The 10,041-nt window shown below is 38.3% G+C and overlaps 1 pseudogene; it reads left to right on the forward strand.

Moving 5' to 3' along the window:
- The first annotated feature begins 7,906 nt into the window (after positions 1-7,906).
- Positions 7,907-9,481, forward strand: LOC137163146 (uncharacterized; annotated as a pseudogene).
- Positions 9,482-10,041: the final 560 nt, after the last annotated feature.

A 10,041-nucleotide genomic window follows, 5' to 3' on the forward strand; every position in this document is an offset into this window, starting at 1 on the left:
TGCCTCAACCTTTCAAGCTAGATTAATTTCTTTAGTATCATTCTCCTGCAAGTACAGAGCAAAAGAATCCAATGAAATACCAATATGGCCCAGAGAAAAGGAAAATATTTCTTATTTGTGTGATGTGACAAATACGTTCTCATTCTGTTCAGCAATTTTAATCAGTCTAAGATTTTGATTGGAAGTTTTCAAACTAGGAGAAAGCAATAAGTTTAGGCCCAAAACATCAAGAACATTGAATAATTTTGGGTGTCCTAATTTTTAGGTGTTCAATTTGTAACTCTTAATCAAAAACTGGGGAACCCAAAATGTATGGACACTTCTGGAAAACTTTGGTCTTAGCATTTATCTCTGAAATGACAGCTGCACAGGGAATGGAGTTGGGAACACTTACTTGGTTTCAAGTGATGAGGAGATCATTCATTATCTCAGGGCTAGAACCTGTTGTGGATATCCTAGAACACTAAAATAGAGGGACAGTGTTTCACTGCCAGCTGAGGAGAAATCTTGTCCAATTAATTGATGTCATTTCAAATATAAGCAGTGTGAATAAATGCTATTGCTATATTGTATGTTAAGGGAGTTCACTTTTGGTGCATCTGTTGAAGGCATGATACAAATAGTGAGATAAGTGAGTGTTTTGGTTACAGCCTCAGCACCAAATGATATGTGGCACCCTTGTTTGACTTTAATGGTACTATACAGCTGAGTAACATCTCAAAGGTAAGTAAAGTGTTCGCCATCTGGCCCTTAAGGTTCAAAACTGGTCTTAGCCCTTTAACTGATTTCAAAGCTTCAGGTTTATAAATGCAAGCCCAGAATTGACATTGGGCTGAAATTTCAGATATCCACATTTTATCTTTATCGTGACTGATCTAAGACCTGTACTCAAAGCTGACATTTGAGGCACAAAAACTTACAGTTGTGGAACTCCCTAATTTGGTGGAGCTAGAAGTGTCTGGGTTAACACAGACCAGATACAAAATGTGGTAGACATACCTCCAGTGCTACAATGATCAACACCCTCCATAAAACACTTTTCAAGATCCATGGGTCCTACACAAGCCTATTACAATATGTGGTATACCTCATCCAGAGCACTAGTTGCCCCAATAGCAACTATGTGGCTGAAACCAAACAATCACTGTGCTCTCAAATGGACTCACAGGAAAACGATAAAAGGCAAAAAACACCACATCACTTGTTCTCCGCGCCGCTGAGAGCAGCTGTTCTCCACGCCGCTGAAAAAGGGAAGATGTCCCGGATTTTCCAGCGGAGGGTATCCAGTGTAAGTGTAATTTAAGTGTAATTTAATTGAGAAATGCTGACCTTTGCTTATTTCGACATTTGAAGACTGTTAAGAGTTTGGGGGGTTCCGCAATTATTTATGGAGTTCAAAAGGGTTCCGTGGCCAAATTTAATTGAGAAACACTGGTCTAGTAGCATTGTTTGATACTTACCCAGGATTGAATAGAGAAAATGAAGAACTGCTAGGTCATTCAGTCCATCTTCCCTGCCAGTAGAGGACTGTTCCTTACTGTACATTTTTCTAGTGTTTTTCCAGTTTTGAAAGTCCCAACCAATGGGTATTACAACAATTATCTTGTGAGACCATTCCACAGCACAATATATCTGACGTCAGACCCAGAGCTTGGGTCACTAGGATTGTTTCAATCCCTGCACTTGGGAGAGGGATCTGTGACAGGTGTAAACACCCAGCCTTAATCTTGCAATCTTAACTCGGAACATTCCCACTTCAGTCAATAGGGATGGCTTTTCTTGAAGAAAGCCAGAGACAATGGCTACGAACAAAGTCCGTCATAATGTCTCTAGAGATAATGAAGAATAAACACAACTATATAAGGATTTTTGCTAAACTATGTAGTAGGGCTAGACTAGGATCTAATAACTAGATCTAAACAAATCCCTTCTAACTCAGAATATACTGCCAAAGAGACTCTACCACTTCAGAAATAGTCAGACTATTTCATAATGGACTGTATGCTTCTCACTTGTTTGTCCGTTACTCTGTAACAAAGTAACATCATGATTTGACATTTAGGGACACTACAAGAGAGCTTAATCCAAAGATCCAAGAATTTCACATTGTAATTTCACAATTACAGGAAAGAATGAAAATGGAAGGAGGTGTATCTGATTTGTAAAGATGCATTTTACAAGCTGTCAGGGGCCATCCCTGCAAAACAGATACTAGTACACAGTAGCACTATGTTTTGGAGCAGTTTAAGACCTGGTGTACATATCACAGGGTGAACTGCATAGATTAATACTTTCAGTTTAAGTTAATAACATCATGCCTTCCCTCATAAAGCTGAGTTGAGAGAGCTTTTCAATTAATATTTCCAGTTTAGTTCAGGAAAAGAAATGAGCTTCTTGTCAAAAAGCTTTGAAGAATCAGTGTGGTGCTATGCACTTATTAGAAAGCATCTGGGGATAGCTGTATTGGCTGAAGATGGTGGGGTAGGAGAACTAATTCATACACTGCCAGTTTGTTGGCATTATGCTGTGTGCTAGAGATTTTAATTTAATTATATAAAATTCACCATGCTATAACTATATAAAGACATAATTAAAATGCCAAAATATTGCAATTTGCCTGCTTTGCTACATCTCTGACTTCTGCTTTTAGTTGAACATGTCTGGGAGCTGCTGCCCTGGGTCTGATTGTCAGGCATGCCTCTTGGCCCTCATTTTAGACACAAACTTACTTCTACTTCATACAGACTTTTTGTAATGAAATCTCTATTACTGTACACTATTTACAGCAGAAATATTGAAATATGAAATTAAAGTAATAGATATTATTTAGCCTAAAGATTCCACATAATCTTAAATCTCTTGCACTATTCTTGTATTCCTTATTTTAGGTCTTGTCCTACATTGCTCACCAGACTTAAGTCCTTAAAAGGTTGAAAAGTATTTTATGTAGTTATAAATATTGTCATGGGCACATGTTATATCAGTAAAATAGAATGCACATACTGTACTGCCAAGAAATTGGCGGTATCTAATGCACTTCCCCAGAATAATAATTACAGTTTTTCTACCTAGTCACAAAAGAGAACATAACCAACATCCCCAGCCAATTACTCAATCCACTCCTATAAACCTAACATCCCTCTATAACTGACCTTTTCCAGAAAACATCTGAGCCTTGCACCATTTCTATGAAAGCCATCAAATTAAGACTCTGGTGAACTGAAAATTGAAATGAATTCCAAAACTGAGTACTTGCTACCAAGAACATCTGCCACATTTCCAAAGATAGAATTAAAGATCTGTTAATTAAAGCAGCATGGGTGAGCTCAGCTTTCTGGAACATATGTAATTTAGGGAGGCAGTCTCTTACTGACCCAGGAACTGGACCTTCTAGAGCTTTATAGATGAATATCTATCTCACTAGGCTATTTCTGTGACAGTGGGATTTCAGATACATGTGGACATTGCCTCATGCTCACTTTAAATCAAGCATAATTAAGTATAGCAATGTCTGGATGTGTTTTCCTCATTCGCTTTTTTCTTGGCAACCCTGTCAAGTCCTGTAAGGACAGATAATTTCCTCATGCATAAGAACTGGCTACAGAGGGTCCCACTGTATATATAATACCAATGATAGAAATGCTAAATGGACAGTGGTAGACCCAGTGTTTGGGGACTCCTAAACCTTGACTGGACAAAATGCTAGAAAATGCATTATAGTAAACAATGTTGCGTTGACACAGATGGACTGGATGACCTAATAGGTCTTTAATTTCTATGATTCTGTGTGTTCTTCTCCTGTGCTTATCATCTCTTAAAAGTCAGGTGGAAAGCTGGTTTGTAACTAGATGCTCAGCTGATTTCCTTCCAATGGATTTAGGTATCTAACATCATGTTGAAGAGAATGTTAGTCTTTACTTTGATAATAATGATATTGCAGAGGACTGGTTTATAATTACAGTCCATGCCTCCAAGAAAAAAGGGTGGGTAGCTGTTCAGTCATTCAGAAAGAATGATTAAAGATATCAAGTAGTTAGTATTCACCTCACACCAGAACACTCCCCTATGCTTTATTAGAGAGTTTAACATGGGAAAATCCACTATCAATATGCTTATTATGCAAAGGTCACAGACTGAATTAGCATTTAGAAAACAACAGTCAGCCACTTGCCAGACAGGTTACAGTAAAGACAAGTTTTTCCCATTTCCATTTCATCTAATAATTTAAAGAAAAAAAAAAAAGAATCAATCCTGCATGGTGCAGATCCAGCATACTGCTGCAAGATAAAAAGAGGTGATGAGCCAAACAAGGGAGCACTGGGAAACCAATCCTGCAATAATGAGGAATGCAGCACAGCCACCAAGTTATTCCTGCCCAGAAGCAGGAGTATGGACAAAGAGGAAGACTTAACAGTGTCAAAGAAGTTCATTAACATAAAAAAGCTCATGCTTAAATTCACCAGTCTCTTCAGAAATAGCCATTCTTGCAAATCTTCTGAAAAGTAGCACTTTTTAAAATATTCTATTGCCATCACATCATGCACAAAATATTTTGTCTCTTCATTTTTAACCACTTTTGTACCCGTTATTCAGTCTCAAGCAAAACATCAGTGAAGTTCTTAAAGCACATTAGAGAAACTGTGTTGAAGGATGAATAGTGAAAAAACAATGTGACAAACAGTTTCTTTTTACAGTTCCTGATCTTTACTCACCTCTGAGGCCAAGGATGTTGACATTCAGATCTTGATAATGAATGTGACATTTTCACAGTTACATTAACATCTCTAAATGTCAGAACAGAGTGCTCCAGTCACAACACATTACAGCAAAACAATCAGTGAACTCCATGGGCCTGATCCTCCACTCCATCACACTAGTTCTATGCCACTGTGATCCACTGATTTTAATGGAGTCATACCAATGTAAAACTGGGGGAGCGGAGTGAAGGAGAATTGGGCTCAGAATGTTGACTGAGAGTTCCTATAGGTGACATTTTTAAGTAAAATTTCCTATATATTGCCATAGAGGTTTAAAAAAAGATTACTCTTTAAAGAGAAACCAACTAAACCATTCTCTAAAAATTTGGATAGCAGAATGCCTGGAGCCTTCCTCAGATCTAAAGTAAAGTCGACACTTCTCCTGGTGTTTGCTACCTTTATAGATGACCCTGAAAATTTGAATTGGATTTGTAGAGGAAAATTTCCAACTGATAAGCAGCAGATACAGGGAAATAAAGTAGTCAAAAACAAAAGGACTGATGTTTAAATGCTCCAGAAAATTCAAGCCTTTTTATTCACTATCTTTGGGAGTGAACTTGGGGGTATTAAGGAGCTATAATCTTAATGTTTTCCTCAAGTTGCTACTGACAGACAGACAGATGGCCTGTCATATACGTGATATCTATGTATTCAAATATCTGATTCACCTCTCAGAATAAAAAAATATTTTATAGAACTGCTCCATGCCCAAAAACTCTACAATCAATATGTAGGCAAAACTTTTTCTTGAACATAAAGGATTATTTTTTCTTGGTGAGGATAAAACAATATCAGAAATTTATGGCCTGTCTTCCTCTTCCTCTCTCTCTGATGCAGCAAATTACCTGATTGAAAAACCCTACTTTAAGAGAAATAATCAATAAAAGAGCATTCAATTTAAGTCTAAATTAATTACATCTTAAGATCTGGGTTGTTATATTGGGGGAATCTTTCTCTCTTTCTCAATTTTCCTAAAATGCAGATCTTGGAAGGAATAGTCAAAAAAACTAGAAGTGTAACTTTTAAGATGGGAGACTTTCTCCTGGAATGCAGTAACAATTAAAAGAATTAGGATATGGCTACACTACAATCTGAGGTGTGACTGCAGCATGGGTAGACAAGCTATGTCTACACTACAAACTTTGGTCGATGCAAGTTACATTGGTGTAAAGCTGCCACAGTTAGTATATCACTCATGTGCATGCACACTTGGCTCCTGTGTTGGCACTGCACATACTCACAAGAAGTATTTGTGTCAATACAGTGAGCTGCACCAGTGGTAGGTATTCCAGTGTGCCACTTGCCATCGTCCAGTGCAGTCTTTTGTGAATTTCTGGCAATGCACAGTGGGGCAGAAATGAATAGCATCGGGGTAACTGGAAGCAAGGGATCAAGTTCCCATCATTCAACTCTCTTGTCCCATAATGCCATTCTTATCCCATAATTGTTGCACCTTTATTTTTTAAATCCCATAAACCTGCATGGCATTTTTTGCTCTCCACCGTCTGACAGAAGCATGACGTTCACAGTGCTCTGCATTATTGTCATGAATATTGCAAACACAACAGATGATCCTCTGGTATTTGCAGAGCTGCAGGAAGAACCACAGCAATGGGGCTATGACAAGTTATTCAAGGCCAGATTCCTGAGGGACATAGTGAAAAACAATTCCAGGTTATTGGTGCTATTCATGCAGCAGCTACAGATGGTGGAAAGCTGTTTCTGGGCCAAATTGCAGTAAGGCCATAGATAGTGCACACACCCCTATTTTGGCACAAGTCCACCTTGACAAAGAGTACATCAATAGAAAATATCTATCTATCTATCTATTATTGTTCAAGAGCTGGTGGATAGCCAGGGATGCTTGGCTTCACCAATATCAATGAGGGCTAGCCGGGGAAGGTGCTTGCCATTCACATCTTTAAGGACACAGGACTGTTCAGAAACATGCAAGCAGGGTTATTCTTTCCTGACCAGTGGATTATCATTGGCAATGCTGAAATGCTAATAGTAATTATAGGGGACCCAGTCAACTCTGTTCTCCTGGCTCATGAAGCCATATACTGGACACCTCAACAGTTCCAAGAAAAAATTCAGCTACCAGCTCAACAGGTGCAAAATGACAGCTGAATGTTCTTCTGGTAGATTGAAGGGACACTAGTGGTGTTTACTCACAAGATTGGATCTCAGTGAGAAAAATACCACAATGGTTATAGTTGCCTGCTGGGTCCTGTGTAACATTGGTGAGGCAAAGAGGGGAAAGTTGTTACTGGAGGGTGGAGGTCAGTGTCGGCTGCAACCACTAGGCAAACTAGGCATTTTCATAGAGCAACAAAATTTGGGGGTCAGCAAAAAATTGAATGAACTATTCATGAAACTACATAAGTAACAAACAGGCTTCAGAAGTGGGATAGAAAAACATTGCCTGGGGCACAATATTGTAAACGGAAGGCTGAAAAGGAAAAACGAACAAGCGAAGCAAGAAGGTTCCTTTCTGAAGTATCTTCGTTCAACTCCACAACATCAAGATGAAGGTAGCTCAAAGGATCAACCAGAGACTGAAGCTGAGATCACAGTTTTGCCTACAGTCTCACAAGTTGAAGTAAAGTTTGAGGAACATAATCTGAAGGTAGAAGATGAACCAAATGAAGTCCACCAGGATCAAGATTTGAAAGGACGTGAAAATGAATATGCCACCAGTTTGAACTTTGGTGACCCTGCTACTTGGCATAAATGTGATGATCATGTCTGATAAATCTTGGTGGAATATGGACCAGATTCAGCAGTTCAATTTCCCCAAAGATGGTAATCAAAGAAAATTCACAGCAAATCATACAAAAGGATACTTGCCAATGGAAAAGAAATGCCCTGTCAGTGGCTACAGTATTCCATGTCAAAGGTCTTTGTGTTTTGCTTCTGTTGCAGCTGTTTACCAGTAACACAATTGATGCATCATCTGTTTCTGATAAAGGTTCAAAAGATTGGAAAAACACGTCTGCAATTCTAGCGGCACACGAGAGAAGCAGTGACCATTTGGAGAATTTTCAAAAGTGGAAAGAACTTGAATTGCAATTGAAAAACAAGAAAACTATTGATAAAGAAAATTTGTGCCTCATTAAACAAGAAAAGTATTGGCAGCAAATCTTAGAATGACTGATTGCTTTAGTGAGAGTTCTTGGTATGCAAAATCTAGCCTTTCAGGGAACACACAAAAAGTGCAATCTTCTGGTAATGGGAACTTCTTGAAATTTGTAGAATATCTAGCTTTGTTTGACCCACTTATGGATGAGCATATTCGTAAGATTAAAGACAATGAGACATATGTACTACCTTGGGAAAGATATACAGAATGAACTGCTTCAGCTTTTATCCAACAACAAAGAAAAAATCCTAACATCTGCTCATGCTGCCAAGTACTTTTCAATCATTCTAGATTGTACAACAGATGTAGGCCATGTTGAACAAATGACCATGATCCTTTGTTTTGTGGACATAGCTTCAGCCTGTATAATTGTGAGCCTGTATGCATAAAGGAACATTTCTTGGGATTTGTGCCAATAAAGGAGACAACTGGTGGTGGTATGATGGACATTGTCCTTCACCAGTTAGAAGAGATGTCATTGCTTATAGAAAACTTGCACGGGCAAGGATAATGGAAGCAAAATGAAGTGGAAAGAAAAAAGTGTGCAACAAAGAATTTTGGATATTAATCCATGAGCCTTGTTTGTTCCTTGCAGTGCACACTCTTTGAATTTGGTTGTTAATGATGCTGCAAAGTCTCATTGGAGGCAATGGATTTCTTTGACCTAGTACAACGTTTTTATGTTTATTTCTCAGCTTCAACACATCGTTGGGAAGTTCTAACGTGCCATATGCCTAAGTCTTACAGTGAAACCATTGAGTGAAACAAGATGGGAAACTTGAATTAATACCTTGAAACCTCTTTGCTATCAGCTAGGAGATATCTATGAAATTGAAATCTCTAATTAAAATCTCTGATTAAACTATCAGAATCTCTGGCATTACCTCACGAGTAGATGCACAAACTCTTACAAAAGGCATTTCTAGTTTCAAGTTTGTGGTTTCTCTTTTTGTGTGGTATGACATCCTCTTTGAGATCAATATGACTAGCAAACAACTTCAGATGAAGGAATTTGACATACATGATGCCATTAATCAACTGAGAGAAACCAAGAAGTTTCTTGTAGACTGCAGGAGTGAAGAAGAGTTTGAGAAAACACTGGTAGATGCATGTGAAAACTTGCTGAGGATTTGGAGATACTGTGACACTTTGAACCTGATCCAGTCCATATTAGGAGAAAGAGAAAGCAGTTCACATATGAAACAGACGATGAGCCTATTCAGAGCCTCAAGGAAGATTTCAAAGTGAACTTTTATTTAGCAGTCCTTGACACAGCAACACAATCAGTTGAAGAAAGATTCACACAGTTCTGTGTTTGGCTTCCTCTATAATGTTCACAGTTTGCAGAAAACAAATTATGGACCATTGCTTGAAGCTAAAGCAAGCTTTAAAACATGGAGACTCCAGAGATATTGATGCTTCAGATTTGTGCAGTGAATTGCGAGCCATTGCAAGACGAGTTCCAATGCTTGTATCAGTACAAGATGTATTGAATTTTTTATGCAAAAATAGTGTCCCCAACACATTTATTGCTCTCCACATCCTCTTGACGCTCCCAGTTTCTGTGGCCAGTGGTGAGTGAAGCTTTTCCAAGCTAAAGTTGATCAAAACATACATTCATTCCTCAGTGATGCAAGAAAGACTTGTTGGACTATCCACCTTGTTAATAGAACATGAAATTGCACAAAACATTGACCTGAAGGAACTTGTTTCTACATTTGCTAAACTGAAAGCACAGAAAGTTAAATTCTAAATTCTAATAATCAACTTGTTGCAGGAACACATAGTATTACATCATGTGAGCCATATTATACATTATAAGGTGCATTTCTTCTAGTACATATCCTGTGAAAACTAGAACAAGGAGAATGTACAATCTGTATCATAATATTCTCCTTTTTCACATAAAATAAATCTAATTATAAACGCAGAATTTTATTCACTATATTCATTTTTGAAAGTTAATTGTGGGGGTGGAGGCGCAAGGCTGAAGGTTCTCCTAGGAGCCTAATACGCTTCCAGCCCTGGTGGAGGTGGAGTGGCTGTCTGCTCACTTTGAACAGTCAACACAAGGGCCATTAGAAGAGCTCAGTGTGGATCTGTGCAGCTGAAAGAGCACTTTTACAGTCAGTCAGTCAGATG

Source organism: Emydura macquarii, unplaced genomic scaffold (genome assembly GCF_026122565.2).
Source record: "Emydura macquarii macquarii isolate MOO-44397 ecotype Brisbane River unplaced genomic scaffold, CSIRO-AGI_Emac_v2 contig_2473, whole genome shotgun sequence".
In the NCBI taxonomy this organism is placed as follows: domain Eukaryota; kingdom Metazoa; phylum Chordata; order Testudines; family Chelidae; genus Emydura; species Emydura macquarii.